We start from the raw sequence: 22732 nt of genomic DNA, 5'->3' as shown, positions 1-22732 counted from the left end.
GGAGAGCATTTTGCCAATATAAATCAAAGAGTAAAAGATATACAACCATTTCCAAGAATTTATTTTACTCTCCAAGTGTCCAAAATTGTATGAATATGAATATACATTGGAACACGTTTATTTATAATAACCAAAAAATTGGAAATATATAATATATTCATTAATAAGAGATATTCATTGTATAATGTATATGTAAAATGTAACAAGAACTTCCTATTGTATAATGTACGAAATGTGTTAGGTTTTTTTGGTTTGTTTGTTTTGTTTTGTTTTAGATGGAGTCTCACTCTGTCGCCCAGGTTGGAGTGCAGTGGCGCAATCTCGGTTCACTGCAACCTCCGCCTCCTGGGTTCAAGCAATTCTCCTGCCTCAGCCTCCCAAGTAGCTGGGATTACAGGCGCCCACCACTACGCCTGGCTAATTTTTGTATTTTTAGTAGAGGCGGGATTTCACCATGTCGGCCAGGATGGTCTCGCTTTCCTTACCTCATGATCCGCCCGCTTTGGCCTCCCTAAGTGCTGGAATTACAGGCATGAGCCACCATGCCTGGCCATTAGGTTTATACAGAAGAATACTATGCTACCATTAAAACAAATAGTGGTTCTATAAAAACTGTCATTAAATCATCTCTAATATATATTTTTAAGTGAAATATACAAATTGGAGAACAGTGTAGAAAATACTGTATAAACAACATAAACATGTATCAATATGCTTTCATGTGTATAACTTAATTTGTATTTCCATGGGGTATTTTTGAAAGATATAAAAGAAAATTTTGTGAATATTTGTTGTGGAGGAAAGCTGGGGGCATGGAGAAATACTGAGAAAAACCTAATTGTAGCTCATATAACCTCTCTTCCTTATCAATATATGTTACACATACAATTGTATCAGAAGGTATTTCAGTAACATAGGTGACAAATAATGTCTGCCTTAGATTGGATGGTAAACTCAATAGACAACTAAGAAATAAAATCAATTTGTGTCATTTGGGTGTGGGTAGTTCGAAAAGTTACATAGAAGATGTTGCATATTTCTGGCTTAGAAACTGCTGGACCTAGTGATCCAATTCTGTCAAATTCCTTATCTCTCACATTTGCAAAACCTTCCTTTTTTATCCAATGCCATTTTCTAAAATTTTATTTAAATAAATGAAATGTCCTTTTTTACATTTAAGAAAAGCCATCTTATATACAATAAAGAAATTAATGGGAAATATATTTTTCTTTCTACAGGGAACAGCACTATCCTAAGTCCACGGGGAAGTAGCAGAAACACAAGTCCCTGCAGGTCAGGTTCCTTAGTGGATCTCAGTCTGGGCTGTGAGTGAGGGTGGGGCTCCTCAAAGCAGACTCCTGACCATAAACAGAACTTATATTCATTTTGTTAACGTATCTTTTTCATGAATTAAGCACTTTAAAAAATATTCCTTCTTACAACAGTAGGAAGAAATATATTTAAATTGCAGATACAATACAACAAGCAAAATATTTCCTTTAAATGTAAGATTTTTATAAATTCCAAATCTTTTTCTACTTTGGCATCTGTTATAAATTACAGCCTATATACATCCCACCACGTATCCTGCACTCATAGTGATGGAAGCACATGGTAAATGTTTCTGCTCCTTAGTGCTTGGGCAAGTCCAAATCCACTTCTCTCAACTTGGCAAAGATCTCTTTATTTTTTTAAGTTTCAACATTAATAATTTTTAATTTATTAGTTTGGCACACTGTGATAATAAGTAATATGGAATATATTCTATGCCTTAAGGACTGGCCATAAAATTACCGAGTACATTTCTAAAACAGTCCCTTCAGTGGGTCTATGCCAAATGTGACTCAATTGTTCAAAGATTACTTACACAAAACTGTGCTTTCATTTTGTTATTTCTCACTGCCCCACATTTCAATATCTCGTTTTACCAGCCAATAAGATGTAAATATAAATATAAATATATATGATTTCTCTTATTCAACTAACATTTTCTGAAAATATGTTTAATAATCAAGGTTTGTTATTAATGTATATCAATATAGAAAGGTATACAGTTTAAGGAAACCAGGGAGTAATTATTTTAGAGCTGTAAATTATACTGCCTGATTGTTTTCTTTCTAAATTTTTAAGTTGTTATATAATGTATTCTTTTTGAAAGTAGTAAAATGAAACATATAAATTATTCATTTCTTTCACATTGATTTGTGTTGCAAATCAATATAACATTTCATTACATATATTACAGTGAGCAAAGATTGGGTAGAATTTTCAAAACATAAAGGGAAGACAGAACAAGTTATTATTTTAAAGTGTCATACCCTTATGAAACTTTCTTTTTTGGAAGTTTAGCTAATTTCAGGACATAATCTGCAAGTTTCCCAATAAATTAAACATATAATTACTACATAACTCAGCAATTCCACTTCTAGGTATTTACCTAAGAAAAATGAAAACACAAATCCACACAAGTACATAAATATTTATAGCAACATTACTTACAATAGCCAAAAGGTGGAAACAACCCAAATGCCCATTAACTGATAAATGGATAAACAAATTATGGCACATCAATACAATGGGATATTTTTTCAGCCGTAAGAAAATGAAGTACTGGTACATGATACCACATCAATCAACCTGGAAACATTTTGCTAAATCAAAGAAGTCTATCACAAAAGACCATGTATCAAATGATTTCATTCATAAAAGTCCAGAGGAGGAAAATCTACAGAGACAAAAATACATTAGCGGTGTCTTAGGGATAGCAGAGTATAAAAAGTAATAGGCTAAGGGCACAGGTTTTCCTTTTGAGCTCATGAAAAAATTCTAAAATTGACTTTGGTTATGGTTGCATGTTATCTGTTTTAGTGTTAAAAACCATTGAACTTCATACGTTAAACAGGAGAACTGATACATGAACTATAGCACAATAAAACTATTTAAAAATTTCAAAAGGAATTTCTGAGCAGTCTTAACACTAGTCGGGCCAGGACTGCTGTAGCTATCTTAGGTTGTCATTAAAGATCAGAAACTTATGACCAACCATGTTTTACATGCAACTTTCATTATTGGAATCTTAATGGTGCCTCCTCACCTCCAATTAATGACCAGATTTCAGCAGTAAAAAGAGGCAAAAAATATGTAGTATCTATAACAAAAAAGCAAAAATTTACCCAGAAATCCTCGTTGTTTTTCCTTTGGGATCAGAAACATGACAATCCTCAGAAACAAACATCAGAGAAATGCAAATCAAAACCACAATGCGATACCATCTCACACCAGTTAGAATGGCAATCATTAAAAAGTCAGAAAACAACAGGTGCTGGAGAGGATGTGGAGAAATAGGAACACTTTTACACTGTTGGTGGGATTGTAAACTAGTTCAACCATTATGGAAAACAGTATGGCGATTCCTCAAGGACCTAGAACTAGAAGTACCATATGACTCAGCCATCCCATTACTGGGTATATACCCAAAGGATCATAAATCAAAACTGCTATAAAGACACATGCACATGTATGTTTATTGCGGCACTATTCACAATAGCAAAGACTTGGAATCAACCCAAATGTCCATCAGTGACAGACTGGATTAAGAAAATGTGGCACATATACACCATGGAATACTATGCAGCCATAAAAAAGGACGAGTTTGTGCCCTTTGTAGGGACATGGATGCAGCTGGAAACCATCATTCTCAGCAAACTATCGCAAGAACAGAAAACCAAACACCGCATATTCTCACTCATAGGTGGGAACTGAACAATAGATCACTTGGACTCGGGAAGGGGAACATCACACACCAGGGCCTATCACGGGGAGGGGGGAGGGGGGAGGGATTGCATTGGGAGTTATACCTGATGTAAATGACGAGTTGATGAGTGCTGACGAGTTGATGGGTGCAGCACACCAACATGGCACAAGTATACATATGTAAAAACCTGCACGTTATGCACATGTACCCTAGAACTTAAAGTATAATAAAAAAAAATTAAAATAAAAAAAAAAGAAATTTGCTATCTTTACCTGGACACTTTTCCACATCAAGCAGAATCTGTAGAAAAGCAATTGGGTAGGTGTCTTAGTGTGTTTGAGCTGCTGTAACAAAAAAACCCTAAACTGAATAATTTATGAACAACACGAATTTGTTTTCCATAGTTCTGAAGGCTGCGAAGCCCAAGATCAAGGCACGAGCAGATTCTCCACCTGGTAAAGTCTCTATTCCTCATAGACAGCACCTCTAGCTGTGTCCTCACACTGCAAAAGGGGCAAACACTGTGCTTCACATGGCAGGAGGAGCAGGCAGCACCTTTTACCCACTTTTATAAGGGTACAGATTCCATTCCTGAGGGCTCTGCTCATGAAACATGAATCCCTTCCCAGAATGCCCCACTTTTTAATACCCTGCCATGGGGATAAGTTTTCAACGTGAATTTTAGAGGGATACATTTAGACTACAGCAGTAGGCAATTTTCAAGGACTCTCAGAAATTCATAAGAGATATTTGAGTTTTACAGGTCTTTAACGTTTCACTAGAGATAAGTTTCAGAAAATGTTTTAAAATTAATGTTAAGTTTATAGGATAGGAACTTATGATTAAAATATAATTTAATATTACAATGATACACAACAAATATTTTATTTGTAATCATAAATATTAGTCTACTATTTTTATCTTCATAGATTTTTTTTAAAATAGCAAAAACAACATAGAGGCATAAAGCTGACATTTGTTTCTATGTTTTTGATTTACAAGATTAATAGATTTGTTAATTCAATAATCATTGGTTAAATACATTCTATTGTTCATGCCCCTTGAATTGCTGGACATATAAAGCTAATTCTATGACACCATAGAGGAAATTTTAATAGAAACTGGTTTAGGGATATTTCACATAGGTTACATTTGAACTGATTTCTTAAAGGAAAACTGTTTACCAAACAGCAAAGAGGAGAGAGGTAATAAGTACTAGAAGAACGGTTGGTACAAATACCTAGAAGTATTTTATAAAGATGATATTGCAGAAAATAGTAAAAAAAAAAAACACAAACCCTTCAAAAGAGTAAGCAGGGAAAGCATGAGGTGAGATTCAATTGCTAAAGTGGACATAGGTAAGATCCATGAGTAATATGGACCCGTAAGTAGTATGAATTTTACTCTGTAGATATTTGAGCCACAGGGACAGTTTAAGAAGAGTTAGAAGAGTCTGTGAGCATTTTATAAATTATAAAATATTGTATAAATGCACCAATGAACAGTGCAGAGCTTGAAGTGCTCGAATACTAAAAAAAGAACTCCTACTTGTAAAGTTCAAAAGAAATCTGGTCTCTCCTTGGCCAGAAGATCATAGTTACTTCATTTCCAAAAGATTGAATATGTATAGCGTACTTCCAACGTGAAGACAAAGGGGTTATAAAATGTGCTGTGAAATGTCCTTTTTTTAAAAAATAAAGCATATATGAAAATTAAATTTTATTTGAAATGTATAAATTATTGTGAGCAGGGATTTCTATAAAATGACTACTTTTTTCATCTTAGTTTAATTCTTCAATATTTAATCTTATTACTGTAATTTTATTTAGACTGTTTCATAGAATGTTGTAAAAAACTGGTAATTTTATCTATTATTTTTAGTCATGCTTTTAGTGAGAAGCATTGTATTGAAATATCTAGTTCATTACAATATATAATACCTTTTGTATTTTTCAAGAATATTTCTTTTGTACTCTTAATATGTATATGACTAAGAGTTATAGTATGTTTGTTTGCTTGTCTGTTGGTTTGTCATTCTGAAGTTTGAGGAATCCCCTGGAGATTTACTTGAGTAAATTCATTTTTAAAATGAAATATTTTTGGAACATTTTAAGTGTTAACACAAACAACTTTGTGTAAACATATTTTTTAACAGTAACTCTTTTATTTATTTTCCTGACCTGTGAGGAATCCCAAGAACTGTGTGATATGTAATAAAACTTGATTTTTAATTTAATTATCTCAAAAAGTAAAAGATATTATTCTAAACAGTCATATTCAGACAGTGCTAAACTTAAGATTCCTGGTTTTAATTAATTCCTGGTACGGTGTCTACCATTAGCTTCAGCTGTGAACCATACGAGCATAAATCCACTCTTCACTAGGATGGAGAAGACATGCCATTTCTGTCTGTTTTCCTGAGCAGTGTAATATGTATGGGTGATACCCAGAATTGCTGTAGTCATCTTGCCCCCCTTGTGAATAGTAATTTATGGCCAAAGAACTGAATCATTTAGAAATTGAGCTGGAACTCTGATTAAGTAATTCTTCAAAACCTATTTCTGCACTTATAGTTTCATATGAACTGGCACAGACCTTTCATTGTTTAAAAAAGACTTAATTGAGCTTTCTGTTACTTGCACGTGAAAACAACATAATTGAAACAGATTCAAATAGTCTAAAATTAAAAATAAAAAACTATCAATATGCATTTTCCCTGCATCATAAGAGTAAATGTGAGGTAATAGGGAGATACGAGACATGAGCTCTATTTAGTTTAGTGTGTGCCATGTCATGGACACTGAATAAGTACTGGAAATAAAGGGTTGCATAAGAATCTGTCTCACTTTGGAGAGCTAGAATGACTCTGGAGGAAACTGACACAAAAATAGGTAATTTTACTAAGAGATTGTGTGTGTATATGCAAATATTATGCTTAAGGAGTTCACAGAAGAGAGATAATCAACACAACTCTGAGCTTGTCTGAAAGAAGCAGTCATCAGTAAAGTGAAAAAGCAAGATGACAACATATGAGCAAACACATAGTGTCATGAAACAGCCAGTTGTCACTGGGGAACTATTTGGCTAAAGCATATTCTGTAAGGCAAGGTTACTGGGAGATGAAGTTGCAGAGAAAGGCCGTGAAAGGGTGGTGTGCATCATTCTAAGAAGTTCCAGCTTTAACACTTAATTTGGGAAGTGACACTATTTTAAGAAATAATGTTAAAATTACTGATATTTACTAAACTCAACAAAGAACGTAGAGTACATTTAGTAACTGATAGCAGAGTAAATCAATCATGCATATCTACGAATAGGATATTATTTAAAATAAAGGTCCTGAATTTGTGGGTTTATATATTCAAAATAAATTATTTAATGATCAACTCTTAAAAGGATATCTTGCCCCCTAATTTAAAGCTAGATGGAGCAAGTCAGCAAAGTTTCATGTATTTGACTTGTTGTTCAAACTTAGAGGGAAGTGTGTTGTTTAATAGAATAAAGAAACATGCATTAGATGTTACAGATGGGTAGCAAAATAACAAATTGAGCCCCTGAGGCAGAGGTTGCAGTGAGCTGAGATCGAGATTCCACTACTGCACTCAATCCTGGGTGACAGAGTGAGATCCTGCCTCAAACAAACACACACACAAACAAAAAACACAAATTATAGTATACAGAAAGCAGATCTTCATAGAAACAGAGGAGAATGGGTATGCAGGGGAGATGAGACCAGACTCAGAAGGTGGAGTGAGGCATGCTGAGATTAAAAGGGCATGAGTTAAAAGGGTTTAAATATAGCTTCCTAATCATCAGGTTAGAAGAGTAAATGAGATATGTATCTAGAACATAGGAAAAGTCATTATCTGTTAGCTATTGCGTTTATTGTTTTGATTATTTCACCTTGTGGCCTGCCCAGGAGTCATACTCTGCAGAACACGTAATAGCTCTTCCATGAACAAGGCTGCTTAGTTACTATTTCCTGAGTTGATTTCAATATTTTTTACTTTGCCACAATCTTCCTGGCTGGCTGACTCCTTGGCCACTAATTAGGAATTTAAGAGTTATCTGGCTCTAAATCTATACTCACACCCGGATTCTATTAGTGTTTTTCTTCTTATTCTAGATAAACCCACTTGCACAGTCTTGCTCTATAGGTTCCATAATAGCCAGCAGTGGAAGGATATAACTTATATTCAGTCTTCTTCTCAAACATGTATTAAATTTTTGAAATCAGAAATTCTATTTTCTTTGGTTGGAAACTGCCTCTGAAATATGTCAACGTTAAGTCATTGAATCTCATGCCTTTCATTTTGTAGGTTTGTAACTTTACCAACTTCAGTAAATTTTATATTCTTTTATAGACATGATCACATAACCACAGAGAGCTTTGAAAAAACCAGCCCTATTAAAATCTAGCAGGTATGTTTTCACACACTCTTAAACTTGGGTGAGGGTACTGGAAATAATTAGTTTTCCTCCCCATGATGACACAGTTCTCAGTTACTACATGTAGTCTGAGTAACACATACCAGCTACGGGAATGGTTTAGATTTTAGTGCACTTGTCTCAGAGGTGTACTCAAGGCCAAAAATATTAGTGACTAGTTTATGCCACACCCCAAAACAACCAGTGGTTAATTCTCTCATGCTTTGGGGAATATATTTATTATATTTTATGATAACAATGACTGGCATCCACTAACCATATTCTATATGCCTCTCATGAGGTCAGAGTAACTGATTATTTTAAAGCATGGGGCCAATTATGTAACTCTGTTATTGTCCAGAAAATAAATACCTGAAAGATAAATGTAATATGAACTTATGCAGAGCTCAGAAAATGAGTTCCATTCTGTCTTCTTAAAAGACTGAGAAGTCTACAGTATTATGGCCCTAAGAAAAAAAATTGTCTGGTTTCTATTTATTTGTTTTAAATGATAGGTAAATCCTTTTAAATCAGTTAGTCAAGGGTAAGAGATGAATTGAAAGATGCCTCTACTGTGCCAGCAAGGAAAACAAGAGGCTTTCCAATAATCACTGCAGTTGTCCATTGACAGTTGACTCCATCAGTGAAGTAAACAAAATAAATGACAATAAGTAAATACAATAATAGTTACATACAGACTCCACACGCAGCCATGCCAAATCCTCAGAAAATAATTCTCATGAAATCAGAAGATTCTTTTAGTGTTCTCTAGATAAACATATCAGGAAAAAGCTTAGCTGCTGATTTTTCTCTGATAGTATATGATGTATAGTAACTTACATTTGCAGAACTTATGCTTAGCATCAAAATCCCTGGTTTGTATTACAACTCTAGAATCACTCCTTTTATCTGAGAGATCAAATGTTCTGTAACTGAGCAAATATCTTTGTACGAGAAATAGAGTGAGGATTAATTTAAGAAACACTGTGTTAGAGTCTGTTATTCCTGCAACTTCAATTTTGCTCTTCGTTGAAGATTATATAAATAATACTGGTTCTGACTGTTGAGAATTTGAATAAAATAGGAAATGGCAAATCACTTTTAATTTGACAAATTATAAGAAATTGTTTATTTCTATAAAAGTTCTTACTGTGTGGGCTATGGATCATAAAATTCTCTTCATCTATTTTTTCTTCAACTTTTATTTTAGGTTCAGAGAGTCCATTTGCAGGTTCATAACACAGGTATTTTATGTGATTCTGAGGTTTGGGGTATGGATTCTGTCACCCAGGTAGTGAGCATTGATTGTACCCAATAGGGAGTTTTTCAAACCATGCCGCCTGTCTCTCTCTCCCCAGTAGTAATCCCCAGTGTCTATTGTTCCCAACTTCATCTTTGTGTATCTATTTATATTATCTTCATGTTTGAAGGGTAGATTCATTGGATGTCAGAGTCCAGCTTGTAGTTCTTTTGTTGATAATCTGTTCTTTTGTTTGTAATCGTTTCTCTCATCATCTTTAATGTTTTCATTCACAAAGCATTTAGCTATGGGTATTTACTTCTTTGTCATTTATATCTTGCTTTGTACTTTCAATTATCACTTTCCATCTGAGGTCACATGTCTTTAATTCTGTAAAAAATCCCACGCATTCTCCAAAAATTGATCTGCTCTTTGCTTTTTTCTCCTGGAACTCCTCATAGACCTATACTGACACTTCCAAACCTATGCTCCATTTCTTAGACTGTTTTGTGATGTATTTTACCTTTGCATCTCTCTATGCTGTGCCCTTGGAGAATTCCTCAATACTATCTCTGAATTGATTAATTAGTGTTGTTGTTACTTTCAATGATTCTAGTTTTCATTTCCAGGGCTCCTACTTTCTTCTACAAGTGTTAATTCTACTTGTTTTGAAATTTTTGTTCTCTGCATATGGCTGTTATTTATCTCTTTAAGAGTCATAAATATATTTATTATACAATGGATTTTTTCAGATTATTTTATCATTTTTATTTTATTTGGAATGAACTTATCTAGCAACTGTTGATTTCATTTTCCATCCATTTTAACATTAGTTTTCTTTATGTATTTTGGAATATTGATTCATGTAGTAATTCTTACTTGGAAGAATTTTTCACATTTTTTGTCATTATTTTCTTGCATATCCTCAGGCCCAACGTGTCAGAACCAGGTATTTTTTAAACAAATAGCCACATTATATTTAAAATTATCTTATCTTAATGATTGATAGAAAAGAAGTCCTCTTAAGCAGCAAACCTACTTTACTTAGGAAAATACCTTGTTATGTCTTCTGTGAGTTGCATTTTATGTTAGACTGGACTATTCTTCTCTACTTGTCGTTCTTCCCTTCTAAGGAATTATACATATAAGTATACTTTGCCATGTGACTATAGTACCTCCCATTACAGGTAAAAATTATTTATCTACATTGTTGGTTTTGGTTTGGCTTGGTCTTATAAGTTGCTGTAGCCAAACGAATATCAGCAAATATGACACAAAGCAAGGCTTTACATTTGCTTACTTTTTAAATTATATTATACTTTAAGTTCTGGGATACATGTGCAGAACGTGCAGGTTTGTTACATAGGTATACATGTGCCATGGTGGCTTGCTGCATCCATCAACTTGTCATTGACATTAGGTATTTCTCCTAATGCTATCCCTTCCCTAGCCCCACACCCCTCAACGGGCCCTAGTGTGTGATGTTCCCCTCCCTGTGTACATGTGTTCTCATTGTTCAGCTCCCACTTATGAGTGAGAACATGCGGTATTTGGTTTTTCTGTTCCTGTGTTACCTTGCTGAGAATGATGGCTTCCAGCTTCATCCATGTCCCTGCAAAGGACATGAACTCATCTTCTTTTATGGCTGCATAGTGTTCTATGGTGTATATGTGCCATATTTTATTTATCTAGTCGATCATTGATGGGCATTTGGGTTAGTTCCAAGTCTTTGCTCTTGTGAACAGTGCTGCAATAAACATACTTGTGCATGTATCTTTATAGTGGAATGATTTATAATCCTTTGGGCATATACCCAGTAATGGGATTGCTGGGTCAAATGGTATTTATTAACCTCTTGGGTCTCCACCAAGAAAAGAACCTGCCCTTTATAGCTGCTGATAAGAATCGCAATCTGTAGCATAGGTAAGCCCAGAAAAACCCAGATAAGATGAACTGGACTATAACTCAGAGACCTACAAATGAGAAATATATATCTTGTTATTATAATTTATTGCAATTTTGAGGCTAGTAGATAGCATTATTGTATGAATTGCTGACGATTCTAGAAGAGAGAGGTCTGAACGTATGAATGGGCAAGAGTCAGTAAAGAAATGGCTTAAGTCTCTAAGAAATAAATACAAATTTGAGGGGAGGAGGAAAGTTGGGAAAGGAGAGGAGGAAGATGGAGAGATACACAAACAAACAGATGTGGGCATCATAGCAGAAGGATGGAGCTTAAAGACAAAGTAGATTAGTATAAATCTGGTTTCTGGTTGACCAAAGACTTTTAAAATAAATTTATCTAATATTCAACTAAATTCTATTTCTTTATAATCTGTCTCTCAGATTTCTTAAACATTTTGTAAACTCTATTGCACATATATAAGTGCCTTATGGGTCTGTGTGTGGGAGTCTTTATTTGTGTGTGTGTCCATGTGCATTTTTAAAATAGGTCAAGGTAACTGAGTCCTATATTTCAAAAGAAGACATGAGAAAATTCTTTCATGCAAGAGGAGATAAAAATGAAATCAAGAATGCAGAGGAAGCAGTAACTGAGAATTAGCAATGGTCATTCAAATGTAAGCCCAAGGCACTTTGGAGAAATCATGAGCAACACATTTGACTTCACACTAAATGGGTTACAGGGCTTATGCTCACATCACAAAAATTTCAAAGGACAGAATAACATTCAACACATTTTCAACAAACTACAACCATTACTGTAATTTCTCAGTTCTAAGATGCTGTAAATTATAAGATATATACTAATGTAGTTACAGATTTTTCTGGAAATCATTTATATATTGCATTTTTAATTGACTTACAAGCAAAAAGAAGTTTTGCCAACGGAATTTTAGGTTACTATCTTAACTTGGGTTATTTGAGAAGCAGATCTGCTGTAGGGATTAAACACATTTTCTTTGTGAAGAAAAATGTTATTGGGGACAGAAAAGGAGAGGAGAGTTTTCAGAACACAAAGTAAGTTCAGTCCTAGTGGAGGAGAGAAGAAAAGAAAGTTTAGGTGGAAGGGAAAGTATTCCCTATTTAATAAATGGCGTTGGGAAAACTGGCTAGCCATTTGCAGAAAACTGAAACTGGACCTACAGAAAACTGAAACTATACCTTATATACAAAAATTAACTCAAGATGGATTAAAGACTTAAACATAAGACCCAAAACCATAAAAACTCTGGAAGAAAACCTAGGCAGTATCATTCAGGACATAGGCATGGGCAAAGATTTCATGGTTAAAACACCAAAAGTAGTGGCAACAAAAGCCAAAATTAACAAATGGGATTTAATTAAACTAAAGAGCCTCTGCCCAGCAAAATAAACTATCATCAGAGTGAACAGGCAATCTACAGAATGGGAGAAAGTTTTTGCAATGTATCCATTTGACAAAGGACTAATATCCAGAATCTAAAAGGAACATAAAATGTACAAGAAAAAAACCAACCCATCAAAAAGTGGGCAAAAGATATGAACAGACACTTCTCAAAAGAAGACATTTATGCGGCCAACAAACATGAAAAAAGGCTCATCATCACTGGTCATTAGAGAAATGCAAATCAAAACCATAATGAGATACCATCTCACGCCAGTTAGAATGGCGAACATAAAAATGTCAGGAAACTGCAGATGCTGGAGAGGATGTGGAGAAATAGAAACACTTTTACAATGTTGGTGGGAGCGTAAATTAGTTCAACCATCGTGGAAGACAGTGTAGCAATTCCTCAAGGATCTACAACCAGAAATACCATTTGACCCAGCAATCTCATTACTGAGTATATACCCAGAAGATTATAAATCATTCTACTATAAAGACACATACACAGTTATGTTTATTGCATCACTGTTCGCAATAGCAGACTTGGAACCAACCCAAATGCCCATCAATGATAGACTGGATAAAGAAAATGAAAATGTGGCACAGAGATACACCATAGAATACTATGCAGCCAAAAAAAAAAAAAAAAAAAAAAAAGATGAGTTCATATCCTTTGCAGGGACATGGATGAAGCTGGAAACCATCATTCTCATTCTCAGCAAACTAACACAGGGACAGAAAACCAAACACCGCATGTTCTCACTCATAAGTGGGAGTTGAACAATGAGAAAACATGGACACAGGGAGGGGAACATCATACACTGGGGCCTGTTGAGGGGTGGGGGGCTAGGGAAAGGATAGCATTAGGAGAAATACCTAATGTAGATGAGTTGATGGATGCAGCAAATCACCATGGCACGTGTATACCTATGTAACAAACCTGCACGTTGTGCACACGCATCCCAGAACTTAAAGTATACTACCAATAATAATAATTAAGAAAGTTTCAGCAAAACCAGTGCGGGGTCTTCAAGCCAAAGTAACCTGGGAGAAAAGTGCCTGGCTTTGGGTCTCTGCCTTACAACATCATTGGTTGAGAGGGTACCTGGGACCTGTGGCCTCTGTGCACATGCAATGATGCATCTCAAACTGTAGCATGTGAGACCACTGGTCATTGATCAGTTATGCTTCCTGCAGTGGAGATCTGAGATAGGAGAGGAGTGTCTTCACGGTTGCCACAGTTATATCTCTTACTTTTGCAGACTCAAATAGAAGTCTGTATCTGAGCCTTCTGAACTTTCAAAAGATAAAGCGTGTTCTGAATTTCTTTTGAGTATCACGGTGATATATTTTGTTTTTGTAATCTTGATCTTTTTTTCATATTTAGAATTCTTCGTAATCTTGAGTTTTATTGAAGAATATCAATGTTTTATCAGAATTTCGAATTTGGTTGAATTAACAAACTTTTCTCCCCTTTTATTAAATTGTATATTTCCAGAAGTATAATTGCTTCCCTTAAAGGTCAACTGGTAACTTTTGACAAAAACAGGACTCGATCTGTTCTTGACTTTGGAATGATTGAGTTATCCATTGTAGACTACATAGCCAAGAACATGTTATGAACTATTTCAAAACATTTAGTTGTATTTTCATTTTCTGTCATATGAAAATATAGTATACAGACTTTTTTTTTAACCTCACTGCTATAATATTTTCAGGCATTTGAATTACAAATTTGGTATCCAAATTGAAATCAGATTTAATCTCATGTGGTGGTATCAGTGTAAATAAGTGTGGTGACTGCCAGATGAATATGTATTTTTTCTGTCACTATGTTTGCCTAGTTCACATAAAAACAAGTATATCACAAGTGACCTTACCTGTGGCAGGCAAAATGCCTCCAAATTTCAGAAATACTACATTTTGAAATAAGAATTTTTTCTTATTGCCAGAAACTTGTTACTTCCTACAAGTTCTACTTAGTGATTGTTATCTCTAACATGAAATCTCAGAATTTGAGATATTTAAGAGAGTATTCCTTGCAACAAAATTCCAACATTTTTGAATTAAAACTTTTCCATTTAAAACTAATTCTTACATAGCACCCAGTATATAAAACAGATAGAGGCAAGATCTCTCTGATCAAATTTTGGAAGTGTTTCCTGGAGCTCACACACTCAGCCTCTTAGTATCTTTCTCTGCCTAGAGTCCCTGAGCCTCTCCCCAAATGTTGTTTCCGCATAACACAGTTCAAAAATAGATTGAGAAATTAATATTATTTGAATGAAAATGGTGTCATGGATACATTTGCTTTTGTTCTGATTGTGAAAGAATGCATTCAATACTACAATTAATGCTATTATATAGCTACACTATAGCTATCACATTAGCTATAAGTTTTCCTTGAGTTTTGGTTTAATTGTAGAACTGCATTTCTGTCTGTGATGTGCTGGGAGTTTTAAATCTTGAATGGCTTTTGGATTTTGTCAAAATCTTTTTCTGCATGTTTTTAGATGATCATATACTTTTTCTCCATTTTCTGTTAACATCATGTATTTTATATGTTAATTTTTTTTTTTTTTTTTTTTTTTTTTTTTTTTTTTTTGAGACGGAGTCTGGCTCTGTCGCCCAGGCTGGAGTGCTGTGGCCGATCTCAGCTCACTGCAAGCTCCCCCTCCCGGGTTCACGCCATTCTCCTGCCTCAGCCTCCTGAGTAGCTGGGACTACAGGCACCCGCCACCGCGCCCGGCTAATTTTTTGTATTTTTAGTAGAGACGGGGTTTCACTGTGATCTCGATCTCCTGACCTTGTGATCCGCCCGCATCGGCCTCCCAAAGTGCTGGGATTACAGGCGTGAGCCACCGCGCCGGACCTGTTAATTTTCAAATGTTTACCTTTGAATACCTGGGATAAATCCTTATGATCATTAACTATCATATTTTTAAAACATTTATTGATTTAACCTGCTATTATTGGATTCAGAATTTGTGTATCTATGTTTCTGAAAAGTATCATTTTACCCTTTCCTTCTCTCATAACACTTTTATCAGTTTGTCTATGAGAATTAGTCTCATGAGTTGGGAAGTACTCTTATTTTTCATATATTACATTGGATATTTGCCTGTACTCTTTCTCCCTTTTCTTGATCAGTCTAGGGAAGAGATCATTAATTTTATTAAACTTTTTCACAACTTGACTTTTGGCTTTATTATTTTTCTTTATGTGCCATTTTTTCTACTTCTCTTATCTTTATTATTTCCTTTTTATGCCTAATTTAAATGTATTTTTTCTTCTATTTCTATTTTATTAATGTGGAGATTTTGATTCTTAATTTTAGACCTTTCCTCTCTATGTATAATTTTAATATTAATATTTCTGTATCATTTAATAATTCAACTATTCTACCTAAGCATATTAATGCAGAAGCAGAAAATCAAATACCACACCTTCTTACGTAAAAGTGGGAACCGAACATTGTACACACACAGACAAAAAGATGAGAACAATAAACACTGGGGATTCCAAAAGGTGGGAGGGAGGAAGAATTGGTAAAATACTTACCAGGTACTTTGTTCACAACTTGGGTGACAGGTGTATTAGAAGCCTAAACTGCAGCCTTAGGTAAAATACCCATGTAGCAAACCTGTAAAAAGGAAAAGTCTGCAGGATACATTTACAAAATCTAAAAAAAAAAAAAAACAGAAATGAATATAAAAGGAGGCTTTGGATATCCAGTTATTACTACTGAGTATCTCTTTGAAATGTAATAAAAATAAAATCCATACCTGTGATAAATATTAAAGATTACTTTTATCAAGATAATTTTAAAAGGATACATTATTTTGTTGTTCAATTCATGTTTCCTTTCCATCCCGTTCCTTGACCTAATTCACTTTATCCACTCCAGTCTTAACGGTCCACTGTTTCTAAATCAAAGAACACACTGTTGGCTAAGAAGAAAAATGTTTTTATCATAATGTAATTTAGAATTATGTAGATGCTTTTATTAAACCCTCATATTTCAAAGGGCAAGAGTGAAAATGAGTTTACCATGTTAGACAACTGAACTCATTTCAAATTAATAAGTAATAATCAAAATTGTTTTCTCTTGTGGTATCAGCTTTATATTGCTTTGTTAAAGCTAGAGAAGGAATTTTTGGACAGATGGAACATTACTTCCTTCCCACGGCACATTATTTAGTTAATTCTTGAGCAGGCTCACCATTGTCAGGACTAGATAGTATGGTTTTAAATCAGATTTTGAGCAGTCAATATTTAGAGGACGATATTCAGCATTTCTAATCCAGTAGGGTTTTTGATCCTTTATGCTCTTCCTTGAATAATGGGCTGCGTGTTGTTAAACATAATGGCATTCTATTTTGTGTCACTGGCAAAAAGCCCTATCTGACTTCGAACTTACAAAAATAGACAGAGTTCCTTTTATTATATACTGTAAGAGAATTTGGAAGATATTTTATAAAATTAACAACCATATTATAAAAAACAATAACTGCATTGACTTTATTCTTAGAAACAAGAGAATATTTTGTAATCGGGAATATTAAGAATGTAAGTTCAAAAGGTCACTGTTTTATTCTGTACTACCCAGCTGTTTAGGGTGATTTTCCTGAATTTATGTCAATCCTGAAAAGGAAGTATTTGTCAAGAATGTAATAAGTTTTGTGGGAGGCCACTTAAAAGAGTCTTATTGTTATAAGACTGTCTAGTCTTTTTTACCAGGAATTAGAGGAGAACAAAAATTAAGGTATGAAAGAAACACTATATTTTCAATTGGTGATAGATATCTATGCCAACATTTCATATCCATGAAATTATAACTGATGTTTATTGGGTACCTACCATATGCCAGATACTGTACTAAAACATTTTAATGAATTATCACTTTTTATTTCATCCATATAACAATTTGTTGCATACTCTTGTTATGATGGCAGTAAGATTTGAATGAGTTAGGTAATGTGCCTACTTTGTCCAAATGCGTGATGAATAAGGATTAATTGTACCCAGATAAGTCGGACTGCAGAAACCAGATGGATAACCATGTTGCCTCTTTATTCCGACTCTCTACCTTCAGTTTCATGTGCAAAAAGTAGGAATTTGCATATAAATCAAGTCAACTGTACCAGACAGAAAACACAAAATCCCAAACCATTCAGATTATCAACTTTGATTATCTGCTCCCTTATGCTGTGCCTTTTTAACATTCCAAAATATAAGCATTTGTTCTCTAACACAATATAAATAAACTAGGAGGTATTTAAACATTTTGAGGAATCATTTCTTCTTAATTTTATCTCTAGCATCTACAACAGTACTTGGCAAAGTCTAATTTTGAGCCAAATTGCTAAAATATAAATTTCTGAAATATACTTAGACATTCTCATAGTTACAAAAGAGGCATAATGTATAGAGAAATCACAGCTAATTAATGAAAAATATTTAAAAATTGGAAAAACTAAATTAAGCTAAATCACAGACTTCCAAAGACATACAATTTATTATACATATATACCATGCTTCCAAATGCAGGTGTGGTGCACATATATCCTATGATTTTATTTCAGATTGAAATATATGCAAATGATAGTCTCACTGGAAGGCAAGCTAATAAGTATTTATGGAATAATAAAAGTAGGCTAAATGTCTCTCTTAATAATGTATATAAAGCAACTTTTATTAAATTATAATTTTCAAAGGAAGACACCTCAATCCTTAAGCATCCATCTGATGAGGGTATATGCTAATTTCCAGAATGAGTCAGATTATCCATCAGAGAGCATTATATATGGGATAAAGTAAATATAGTTCAAAATAACATGTGATAAAGAACAGTCACAATAGCAAAGTTTGAGACTGTGATGAAACTAATAATCAGCAACATTTATCTTGATCAATATGTGTTGAGTGCTAATATAAGTGCTTTAGAGGGATTACCCTATTTGAGCCTTATGATGGATTTTATGGTAGATATAACATTAATAATTAGGAGTTCTATTTTTGCCAATGGAAGAAATAGACATCTAGAGAGGTTAAGTAACTTGCCAGAGTCATACAATTAGGAAACAATAGTCAGGATGTGAAATATATCATATTTCTCTAGAACTTACACACTTCACCCTGAGATATTGTCTAGAATTAAGAGTATCAATTATACAATGTTATATAAATTCAAATATTGAAATATGTTATATCTAAGCAGGTAGTTAGACATCAGAAAAGAATCCTGAAACACTGGAATTCAGGGGACTGGGGGCTTGTCCCAGTTCTGAACAAATTAGCTTTGCCTTATCAACCAACTCACTTATCTTTTGTGTTTCTCAATTTGCCAATTTTTTTTTTTTTTATTTTTTTTTCTTGTCTATTATCAAGAAGGCTGGAGAAGATGCACTAAAACAATTTATTTCTTCTCAAATACTCCAAGTTTGCAAATACCCAGGTCCAGCATAGGTTGTTTTCTCCTGTATTTGATTCTGCTGCAGGCTTCTCTTCAATCCCTAGTACACTGTGATATTTATATCAGTAAGGATGAAGATAAAAGTCACCCATGGTGCTAAACTGGATTCATAACTATTGCTAATACAAATGAAGACAACTTCATGATTCAAGACTGTGCCTGAGAGACTAAAATAAAAACTTAAATTAGACTGAGGATTTCAGACTTCAGCCAACCTAGGTGCAAAGATTAAGGGTGGTGATATGACACATCTATGATGATACATTTTCTATGAAATAAAAATTTCAAAATATATCAAACTATATCTTTTTCTTATCATTTAGTAAATAACATTTATATTTCCTAAGTAGTTTCTTATACTTAATATTAAAATAACCCAAAAAGTTAAAGTGACTCATTTCAGCAATTCATCAAAAACCATATTATGTAAATAGAAATATTTTGTAATCTGAAGTTTTGGGGAAAAAAACTGAAAATTTCTAAGATGGCTTAGAAGCAATTTATTCTCTGAAGATATTCTATATGTTGTCGGGGAGATAAATAGCATCCATATAGTGAATAAAATTTATTACACTTTCATTTATGGAATATATCTTATTTTGCTTATTCTTTGATCCCAATCTATTCATCTCTCTTTCAGAGATCTTAACCAAATATATATTTGTAAATTTTAGCATCATCTCTGGTAGACATCAATTTTAACATTAGCTAATATTTATATTATTCTTGCAACAGAGAGATCAAATGGAATGAATTTATTTCGTATACTCAACTGGGTCTCTTCCTTCTGACTCATGCAGAGAAACAGCCCGACCACCTACCCTGACAAATGCCTGAAGCCCACATGCAGCCTGCAAACATCACTGCCCACCACAGACCACAGAAGCAAGAAGCCTGTTTCCTGTTACTTGCCACCACTCAGCAATGCCCACCCCATGTGTATACAGGTCCAGAATGCGCAAAATTGTTATTTCGCTGCTGCAACATTGGAGCTGTCCATCATCTCACACACACGCTTTTGTAAACCAGTAACAAAGGATCAACTTTCTTCTAGGTCTGAATTGAATACTGTGAGGCTAAAGCGTCTTAACTCATTTAGGGGGTGGAAAATATTAACCCAAATAAGCCTTACCTAACTACAATGCCCTGCTGCTGCTCATCTCCCTTTATTCATTTGTACTCATATCCAAAAGAGGTTGTGATTTTTTCCCTTTCATTCAATAACAATTTTCCTTGATTCTTAGATAAGACCATTCCATAATGTACTCCTTAATTGTTCTGAATTTCTTTCAGAGAAAAACTGGAAAAGACATTAAATCATGTTGACATATTTGACTGACTTTCATCTAGGAAAAGATATAAAGTTAAATCTCTACACTAAAATCTAAACAAAATAAAAATAAATTTCAGTAAGACCCAAACATTTACTTTTAAAAACCTATATCATGTTATATGTATAACTGAGGAATTTAATCAAGATTTTGATGTGTAGAACTAAAGACAATATCAAGTAACCCTCAAAATGTAAATTCAAGAAACAAGATAGTTAAGTTAGCATGCATTAAAATAAAAATATCTGTGTGACAATATATGCTGTAGAACAAATTAAACAATAAGTGAAAATGCTGGGTAAATATTTGCAATACATATTGATATAGTTTGGATTTCTGTCCCTGCTCAAATCTTATGTCAAATTGGAGGAGGGGCCTGGTGGGAGGTGATTGGATCATAAGGGCGGATTTCCCCCTTGCTGTTCTCATGATAGTGAATGAGTTCTCACAACATCTGATGGATTAAAAGTGTGTGGCACCTCCCTGCTTGCTCTTTCTCTCCAGTCACCATGTGAAGAAGGTCCTTGCTTCCCCTTCTGTCATGATTGTAAGTTTCCTGAGACCTCCCAGACATGCTTCTTATTAAGCCTGTGGAACTGTGAGGCAATTAAACCTCTTTTATTCATAAATTACCCAGTCTCAGGTAGATCTTTATAGTAGTGTGAAAACAGACTAATGCACATGTACTAAAGAGTTTACATATAAAATACATTTTAAAAGATCTAAAATTTCACTCCTAAACATAAAAAACTCAATGTAAAGAAACCAATATATAAATAGATAGTTAACAGCAGATAAATAGGACTGGCCAGTAATCATTTAGAAGACATACAACCTCACTAATAATTAGAAAAATGCACATTAAAACAGAAACTTTTTTTATTCCATATATTAATGAAATTTGAAGAAAAAGATGGATAATATCAATTGTTAGTAAAGGTGTCAGAAAACAATTTGAAAGCAATGTTCAAATTATTGAACTAAAAACATAAATTGGCCAGATTTTTAGTATGAAAATTTGATTTTCGGTAAGAAAATTTGACTTCAAAAAGTTTGTTAAGAACATTAATTATCTAGGGTATGCATTGCTTGACTGGAGGTTCTAGATCATAAATTTGTTTTCCATTTTTATCTCTACCTGGTGTTGTTTTATACACATACATGTACACGCACAGTTGGGTTTTAATAAATAATTTCTGAATTGAATTCTTTTGTCAAAAAACATTTTCTATCCTCCATTTAGATGACATAAAAATGTTATTCTGGATAATATGTTATGTTGACAGTTACACCTGTGATTTTCTTGTTACTGAAGCAAAAAAGAAACATTTGGAATGCATATGCTTATTGTCTGAGGAATTAACTCCGAAGAACAGAGATCTAGCTTAAGTCATTCCTAAAATAACTCCTAATACAGCATTTGTTATCAAATATTTTTTCTTATCCAATTTCCTTCAATTTCTATGTTTAAATTCCAATATGTACTTTTATTACTCCTACATGCATGTTAGCAAGCATTTATTATATATCTACTATGTTTCATGCATTTTGCTATGAATGATAGAGGAAGAAAAATGGATACAACATAGCTTAGACCTCAAAAAACTAGCTGGGGAGGCAGCATGTGTAAAACAAACATAGAAGGATAAAGCAGGTTAACACTAAACAGCAGGTAAACACTAAAAGAGGTTAAAAAATAAAAGTTTAGTGAAAGCACAGGAAGGAGAAAGACTAATTCCAACTCTGATGGGTTGAAAAAAATCTCATTGGGGAGCTGACATTTCCTGTGCACATTACATAAGACTAATACTTAAATATCATCTGGAAATTATAGGAAAAAATAGAATCACATGTTTTCATTTTTTATAACAAATTTCTCCCTTAAAAAGTTTCAAATAAATACAAATTTTATAAATTCCTAGAGGAGCTTATGATTTAAGGGAATTCTTGAATGAATCCTTGATAAGATGAATAATTGTTCTCTGGTATTTCTTCTCTGAAAATCCAGATTCCTAAATGTGAGATAGCAAAATTAAGATAGGCAGATATAATGACCAGTTTGATGTTGAATGTTACTACTGAAGGTATTGATTGGGAATTTTTAAAAATTACTTTTAAGATTAAAGAAAACTTGTTAAAAAATTACTATGGCATTTAGTGCTTTGTATATGCATTA

General features: G+C 33.7%; 1 non-coding gene across 1 annotated transcript in view; it reads left to right on the top strand.

The window, feature by feature from the left end:
• LOC111542746 overlaps positions 1-20812 on the top strand; it is a 55140-nt gene extending 34328 nt beyond the window's left edge. Inside the window, exon 2 of the transcript XR_004229197.1 lies at positions 20026-20812. This is a non-coding gene — a transcript (uncharacterized LOC111542746). The remainder of the gene's footprint in view (positions 1-20025) is intronic.
• The last annotated feature ends 1920 nt before the right edge of the window (positions 20813-22732 follow it).

This window comes from Piliocolobus tephrosceles, chromosome 11 (assembly GCF_002776525.5).
Source record: "Piliocolobus tephrosceles isolate RC106 chromosome 11, ASM277652v3, whole genome shotgun sequence".
In the NCBI taxonomy this organism is placed as follows: domain Eukaryota; kingdom Metazoa; phylum Chordata; class Mammalia; order Primates; family Cercopithecidae; genus Piliocolobus; species Piliocolobus tephrosceles.
Note: the sequence above shows the minus strand (reverse complement) of the source record. Positions and strands in the feature narration are given on the sequence as shown.